The 8575-nt window shown below is 41.8% G+C and overlaps 1 non-coding gene across 1 annotated transcript; it reads right to left on the reverse strand.

The window, feature by feature from the left end:
• Nucleotides 1-7921: 7921 nt before the first annotated feature.
• LOC133047853 (U6 spliceosomal RNA) lies at nt 7922-8026 on the reverse strand. Its single transcript, XR_009690864.1, has one exon. It is a non-coding gene; the product is annotated as a U6 spliceosomal RNA (small nuclear RNA).
• Nucleotides 8027-8575: the final 549 nt, after the last annotated feature.

Raw genomic sequence — 8575 nt, forward strand, 5'->3', positions numbered from 1 at the left:
ATTCTAAACAGCCATGAATCACATCAGAACACCACAATGAAACTTTGTTTTCACTAGACTTTAAACTTTTTTTAAAGCCTATTTTGATAAGCTAGTCTTAGAAGAGGGAGGTTGACTTTGGCAAAAGGAACAGCACATTCCTACTCAATAAATTACTAAAAATCAAGTGGACACATATATTGAAAGCTAGGAGTGAGGAACTATCACAGCTCTGATTCTTTTCCCCCCAAATGATGATACCCTATATCAAGTTCAGTAGAGAATATAAGCTTAAAAATTTTAAATAAGAAAAAATATCTTGGTTATACATGGTTGTTTTTTTTTTCCTACCAGCGAATTTTAAGTTTCCCTCAAAAATGAATACTTGAAATTATTCTCTGAGGTTATACCTCATGTTTTCAGCGACGTGGACTCTCTCCTTAGGCAACAGAGTTGTTATTGTGGTTCAGTAGCTCAGCGACTCTTTGCAATCCCATGGACTACAGCATACCAGGCTTCCCTGTCCTTCACCATCTCCCAGAGTTTGCTCAAACTCATTCCCATCGAGTCAGTGATGCCATCCAACCATCTCATCCTCTGTCATCCCCTTCTTCCCCTGCCTTCAATCTTTCCCAGCATCAGGGTCTTTTCCAATGAGTCAGCTCTTCGAATCAGGTGGTCAAAGTATTGGAGGTTTAGCTTCAACATCTGTCCTTGCAATGAATATTCAGGGTATTATCTTTCAAAGGGATTATTCCTCCTATGAAAAGAAAAAAAAACTTTTTGGTAGTTACTTCTCTCCTTTGGAAGTTAACCTACAAAGTAGGTTTTACATATAAATGCACACTACACACACACCCCACCCCACCCCCCCACACACACACATATGCATGTGTGCACACACACACATACACACACACAGGCTACCTCACAATTGCTCCACATAGCCCAAAAGTCAAGCAAGAGGGGAAAAATAGCAGCTGACTTCGGATTTGCTTTTGGAAGTAAGTGCCATATGTTACAAAGACCCAAACTGCCAACAAAATTAAGAAAATAAAGGGATTAAGTTTGGTTGAGGGTGCGCATTGCAAATTGTCTCCAGGTTGCTGGGTGGTGGGGGCTGAGGTGTTCCAGGCATCTAAGACCTCAGTTCAGGAGGACTGCAAGGCTCGAGAGGAGACCCCAGGCAGGGGCCACTCCCTTAGCATAGAAAATATAGGCCCTACTTAAAATCCTAAGATATTATATCTAGAAAAAAATGATCAGTTTTGTTTCTCATGCAGCATTCACTACCAAGATGTTTGGTTTGAAATGATAATTACAGAGGGAAACATTGCTTACCTCATCTTCTTTAGGAAGAAAGAATATCACATTATAAGATAAAGAAAAGAAAGACATTTTTAGTGTTGGGACTCTGAAGTTCAATTGTAGTAACTCTAGAAGAAGGGAAGGATTAAAAAAAATAGAAGCTTTGTCAGCAGTAACAAACTCTGCACAGGACGGAAGGAAAAGCAGGCGTTCTCCACTGTTTAATGAAGATTTCTTAGCAACTGCAGCCATCTCAAGCCTTGGCAGTACCTGGCTCATCTGAAATGTTTGTCTATAAATTTTTGTAGACTGCTGACCTAAGTGTTATTAAAAGTTCCTGTACCCATTAGGTCCGGAAAGCCAAAGAGAAGGTAAGTTTTATTGCTAGTTGAATTTTAAGGTCGGTATGATTGATCTGAAGTCCCCACATTGAATGTGTACATGGTAAACAACTCTACATAGAGATTATTTTTAAATATATATCTGTAATTAATGTATAAGTGTATTGAAGACTTTGGGTGGGTAAAAGGATGTTCGGATTTTTAAAACATCATTTTGCCAAAGTCTTTCTAGTCCCAATTTAGTTTAGTAACAACCCCCTGGACCTGAACACTTCTAATGGGGATTGTATTACAAGTAAGTATCCTTGAAGGAAGAATAAAAACCCTTGTCGTGGGAAGAGTCCATCATGCCATGGTTAGCCCTCTGCATCCTCAGGTTCAAGGAACAGGGGATGGGAAACTCTACAAGATTCACAGTTGATTGAATCCACAAAGGAGGAACCCGAGACTACAAAGGGACGCGAGCATCCGTGGAGTCTGGTATCTGCAGGGGATCCTGGAACTGACCCCTACAGGTATGGAGGGATGACTTCATTTAATTTAAAAAGTCACCACAATTGCCATTTGTAGGAACTTGCTGTGTGTGGAGTTCAAGAGGCATCTACACTGGCAGATCCCCTCACTGCCCTTGCTCTTTGGGGGACGAAAGGCAAAAGGAAGAACACACTCCCGCTTAATAAAGCACCAAAAATCTAGGGGGCACAGTTAATGAGAGCCAGGGATGAGGGAATATCACAGGTATGACTCCTTTTCCCCTAAATAGTGAGATCCAAACCATCCCAGGACCTAGTCTGGGGTACCTGAGAGGTAAAGGAAAACCCAGAAATCTACACAATGTGGTTCAATACTTCTGCCTGTTTTTAGTATCCAAGTAATGCTGACCTCATAGAAGGAGTTGGCAAATATCCCCTAACTTTCAATTTTTTGGAAGAATTGTTTATTATTGTTATTATTTATTTCTTTAATAAGAAATAAATTCTTTAATAAGAAATTCTTTAATAAGATATAAAGAAATATATCTTTCTAAATATATCTTTCTTTCTAAAGAAATTCTTTAATAATAAAATTCTTTAATAAGAAATAAATAGCAGAATTTGCTATTTATTTACTTACTTAGCAGAATTTGCCAGTAAAGACATCTGGGCCTGGAGTTACCTTGTCAGCTACATGAGTAAATCTAGTGGAATTCAGTTTCTCATTTTTTTCTGGATCAAGTTTTGTCAGTTTGTCTCTTCCAAGGAATTGACTTTTTCATCCACATTATTGTTTATCATAAAGCTGTTCATAAGTTTCCCTTATTATTCTTTCATTATTGTGATGTCACCTGTCTCATTTCTGATATTTGTCGTATGTGCATGCACTTTTTTCCTTATCAGTCTGAATAGGTGATTGTCAGTTTCATTTTCATTAAATTCAAAAGACTTTCTGTTCCTTCCCCCATCCCGCTTCCCCCACACACACAACCCCTTTCTTTCCGTGGACTATTCGGTATGCCGCTTAGTTTCCAAATATTTGGGGATTTTCCTGATGTTTTTCTGCTATTGACCTTTAAATTATTTTCATTGTGGGAAAAGGACATACTTTGTATGACTTGGATCCTTTGCGGGGATTTGTTTCATGGCCCAGAATACGGTCAGTCTTGGTCCATGTCCATGTGGAGCCCTGCACACTCTGCCCGATGCCTGGTGAGTTATGAGGTGTCCTCGCTGGCCACTGGGAGCAGGAAGCGTCCCCACCTGCCTGCAGCTCCAGCTTCATTTCCTCTTTTCCTCTCGGGTGGGTCTTCCCCCGGCGCCTGGTTTTTTTCCTTACTTCACTCAGTGACTCACAGTCAGATGAAGACTCAGGGCAGAGATCTCCATGGCTTAGACTCAGGGATCCCTCTCTCTGCAGTCCGACTGCTCAGCCTTCCCCAGATTCACAATCTCCATTCTTCTCCAGGCGAGGCTCCCCCTCTCCCTGGTCCCCCCATCTAGGGCAGCCTCCTCAGCGACAGAGTGGGTGGGTTCTCATATCTGCTTCCACAGTCAAAGTGCTGTGACATGCCATTTAGGAGAAAAAACACCCAGCCTCACAGAGATGCATGATGGATGTGGAAAACACAAGATTATTTTAGAGTTTTTCCCATATTATTATAGGTAGTTTTCATGGACAGTACACCCAAATCTGACAAATGGTTATTTCTCATAGTATAATTGCAGTGAAGAATCAGTAATCATATTGATGAAAAGAAACCCATCTACACTGTTGGTGGGAATGTGAATTGGAGCAGCCACTGTGGAGAACAGTATGGGCAGAAAACTAAAAATAGAATTACTATATGATCCAGCAATCCCACTCCTGGGCGTATATCTGGAGCAAACTATAATTCAAAAAGATACATGCACCCCAATGTTCCTAGCAGCACTGTTTTCAATAGCCAGGACATGGGAACACACATGTCCATTGACAGAGGAATGGGTAAAGAAGATGTGGTATATGTACACAAAGGAATATTACTCAGGCATAAAAAAGAATAAAATAATGACATTTGCAGCAGCATAGATGGACCTAGAGGTTATCATACTAAAGTGAAGTAAGTCAGACAGAGAAGGACAAATATCATATGATATCACTTAAATGTGGAATCTAAAAAAATGATACAAATGAACTTATTTACAAAATGAAAATAGCCTCACAGACATAGAAAACAAATAATATGGTTACCAAAGAAGAAAGTTAGGGAAGGGATAAACTGGGAATTTAGAATTAACAGATACACACTAATACATATAAAATAGGTAACCAACATGATCCTACTGTATAACACAAGGAACTGAACTCAAAATCTTATAATAATCTATAAGGGAAACAAATCTGAAAAGAATACATTATATAATATATATTATATATATTAAACATATATAATTGAATCACTGTGCTATACACCTGACACTAACACAACATTGTGAATCAACATACTTAAATTTTAAAAAATCATTGTGTTTCAGTTGGAACGGATCATTTTCTATATAAGATTTTGTTACATCATGCATTCATCAGCTGGCTGATTCACAGAGTTATGCTAACTTTATAAATGTTGATACATTTCATTACACAATATAAAAAATTGACAATTGTTATTGTCATTGCAAATATCACCTTTCTTTAAAATTGCCAAGTGTTCAAGTTCACAAGGCCATGGAATGGACAGAGAAGCCTGGCAGGCTACTGTCCATTGGGTCAAAAAGATTCAGACACAACTGAGAGTGTGCGCGTGCATGCACACACACACACACACACACACGAGCTCAAGAGCACACACACGTAAGCTAGTTCCAAGTTTCAAGATTTCTGTTTTTTAACTCGAAACTTTGAGGTTTATCATTGGCGACAAATACTGCTGGTTGCTTTATTTAAGATAAGAGGTTTAATTCTTTTGAGGACATTTTTGGCCAAAACCCAGGTCTGGGAAACTGAGGTTTGTCAGGAATGTCAGAAACAGTCACATTGATTGCATTTGAAAGAATTGAGTGAGAGCCTTGTGCAGGGCTCCCATGCTTCCCATTCAAGCAGACTGAACTCCCCACCTCTCCACTCGAGGTATCCAAAAGGTGTGCTCAGGGACACAATGTCACAGAGTTAGTAATGTGTGCAGTTTCGGCCACAACGCTCTCAGGTGGGACATTCCTTTTCACCGTGAGCCTGTGGCCATGATGAGCACAGGAGTGACTTCTGGTTTTGCCACGACTCCTGCCCAGCAGCTAACATTTCTTCTCTTCTTTTAAACACCAAAGTCAACATAGCTAAAAAGGGCAAATAGCATTTTAGTTTTATTAAGATAATAGTTTTGCCCTCACGAATTTTTTTGAAAACTTCAAAGAAACTCTAAGAGTCCACCCTTGGAAATCCAACTCTGAGAGTCTCTGGTTTAGGGAACTTGCTTAGGGTCACATTCTGTGCCAGTTCATGGAATAGGTTTCCTGGGTGGAGCTGACCCCCAGCACTTTCCCTGACTCCACCTGAGACATCTCCTCAATCTTGTGCCTGCTGTTGGGAAGAGTTACGAAAGGGCTGAAGTGAAGGAGATAAATTCGATGTTTCGCTGCATCCAAGTCTTACCTTGAACACCTTTTTCTTGTTAGCTTGATGTCATCCTGCCTTCCTCTAGGTCAGAGTTACAAAAGCTAAAAGCATTGCAGTTCTCTGAGTTAGAGACTTGGTGCCAAAAGCCAGCTAAGCTATCTCAGGCTAAGTTTTCTTTCTTTTCATCCCGAGGCAACAGAAACCAAAAAAAAAGCGGGGGGAAGGGGTCTAAACAAAAGACATCCAGACCAGGAGGCTTGATGCTGCTGCTGAATTTTAATGTTCAGACATATCATCTTGCCAGAAGTTTCACTTCCAGCTGCTGACAACAGACAGCCCTCGAGCTCTTTTGTATTATGTCACTCATCATCTGGTTGGGGTGAAAGAAAGGGATAGCTTTTCAGGAGGAAAGTACGCATTTATTTTGAAATTATTCTGTTATACTTATTGAATCACAAGTTCAATTAAGAAAACATGCATGTGTGCTCAGTTGTGTCTGACTCTGTTCTACCCCATGGTCTGTAGCCCACCAGGCTCCTTTGTCCGTGGGATTTCCCAGGCAAGAATACTGGAACAGGTTGCCCTTGCCTTCTCCAGGGGATCTTCCCAACCCAGGGATCAAACCTGCATCTCCTGTATTGGCAGGTGGATTCTTTACCACTGAGCCACCAGGGAAGCCCATCATTTGCTTAAACTTATGTAATAGACCTGCCTATGGAAGTGAAAATAAAATTTACTGCTGGAGAAGAGACCTGAATGTGTCCAAATAAAGTTTTTCCAGCTGATTGAAAACAAATGTTTTTCTATTTCTGGTAAGAATTCAGATTTAAAAGTCTCATATTCAGCTTCATTAGTGGCTCACATTCATGCCCCTGTTACTATGGTAACTGAGATCCCAGGTCTCATGGGATCAGTGTCACCTCTTTCTTCCCAGGTGGTTCTGGCTCTTGGAGTCAGTTCTGCTCCAATCCCATTCCTGAAGTCGGTTCAGACAAGCCCAGCTATCTGTATTCCACAGCTAATAAATCCAGCAGACTTCATGGAAATACCATCTACAAAGCGTCTCATCTCTAAAGCTGGGCCGCACATAGTATTTTTGGATTTGCAATTAATTATCTCCAGCCACTGGAGAGCAAAGAACACTCCAACCTAAAGCATCAAATGAACGTCCTCCATGCCCTGGGGTCGCAGAGTTCACTGAGCTTGTGTGACCTTGAATTGCACAGAATCCCTTAGCGACATGAAAGGACATTCCATCCAGCACCACTAGCTTCACGTGAAAATGAGTCCCAGAGGCTGTGAGTTCTGAGCCTAGGGTCACACTCCTGACTAGCTCTTGGTCCAGGATTTGCTCTCAGGTTTTGTACTGTATGTTTTATATGGTATGTTTTTCTTAAATGTTGTTCCCCTTTTTAAATGAGGAATCCTAGAAGTCACAAACTACCTCAGGTGTACACAGCGTGTGTGTGTGTGTGTGTGCGCACGCGCAGGTGAGGGAAGACAGGAAGTGTAAAGAAGCAGCATGTAAATTAGGGAAAACCCTCAAGTGCACCAGTTCCATCAACCCTGTCTTATCAGTTGTGGAATACAGGGCTGATGCCAGGCTGCTGGGCCAGAGACGGTGTCACCAAGGGAAAATGTGGGCCTGTGATTGTGCTCAGGGTGAGAGGTCGTGAGTGATGGTTTCTGTTCATCTCCGTGTGGATGCTCGAGATCCTGATGAGAGGCTGTATCTCAGCCCCTGAAAGGGGTTTGGGGGCTGAAGTCTGGTGTTCCCTCGTACCTTACGATTGTGGACAGGATATTCAATATTCAGTCTTGACTCTACTAACTAAAAGTTGGGCAGCATTTCAATACTCTCCTCATGCAATTCTGCAGCCAACGCTCAGTGATCTAGGGGCTGTGCTTTATGGATTTCACTCTCCTCCTCTCTTATCCTCCCATCCAAACCCCCTCACCTCTGCCTTCATCAAAGGCACTGATGACAGAAGAGGCTGTCTGGGAGTGAGAGGAAGAGGCAAAACTCAAAGGTTACTATGTCTTCTTGTTCTTAAATTTTTTTAAGGTTTTTAAAAAATATTATTTATTTTTAATTGTACAATAAATGCTTTACAATGTTGTATTGCTTTCTGCCATACAACAGTGAGAATCAGCCAGAGGTATAAACATGTCCCTTCCCTCTAAAAGTGAATTTTTAATTTCATGTAATTAAAAACTCATGTAATTTCATGTAATTAAGTAATTTCACGAATTTTCGTGTCATCCTTGCTCACGGGTCACGCTAATTTTCCCTGTATCATTCCAGTTTTAGTATAAGTGCTGTCGAAGTGAGCTTTACTTTGTCTTCTTATCCCTGTGAGCTGAGAACAGAGGGACCATGAGCCCGAGGTCACCAAAATACACACGGTGACCATGAGGCTCCCATCCAGACCTGCCATTGAGGGGGTGGCTCTTGGAAGAACCCACTCCCCACCCTCTGCTCTTGTTGCTGGTGGAGGTCACTGTGAGCCCCCACAAATGACCTGGATGTCACACAAATGCATACATGCACATGTGCACACACACTCTTCACACTACTGACTGGGGTCACACATGTGCTGACATGGCTGTGTTTCCAAGCCTCTTCGACCTTTGCTCCCTCCTCAGCAGCCCCTGCCGACTCTCATCCTTCAGAGTTCACGTCAGAGGCCTCCTCGTCCGTTTAGCCTTCTCTGCTGCCTCCAAGGCTGGATTGGGCATCTCTCCTAAGCACACCCAGACTCCTGCCGTGTGAGGGTCTACACGCACCCAGTTGGCTGTACTGGAATCGGATGTTCCTGGGTCTTCACTACATTGTCTTTACCTCAAGAGTCAGCACGTGAGTTGTTGTTTTTGTCGTTGTT

The sequence above is a fragment of the Dama dama genome, chromosome 27, assembly GCF_033118175.1.
Source record: "Dama dama isolate Ldn47 chromosome 27, ASM3311817v1, whole genome shotgun sequence".
In the NCBI taxonomy this organism is placed as follows: Eukaryota; Metazoa; Chordata; class Mammalia; order Artiodactyla; family Cervidae; genus Dama; species Dama dama.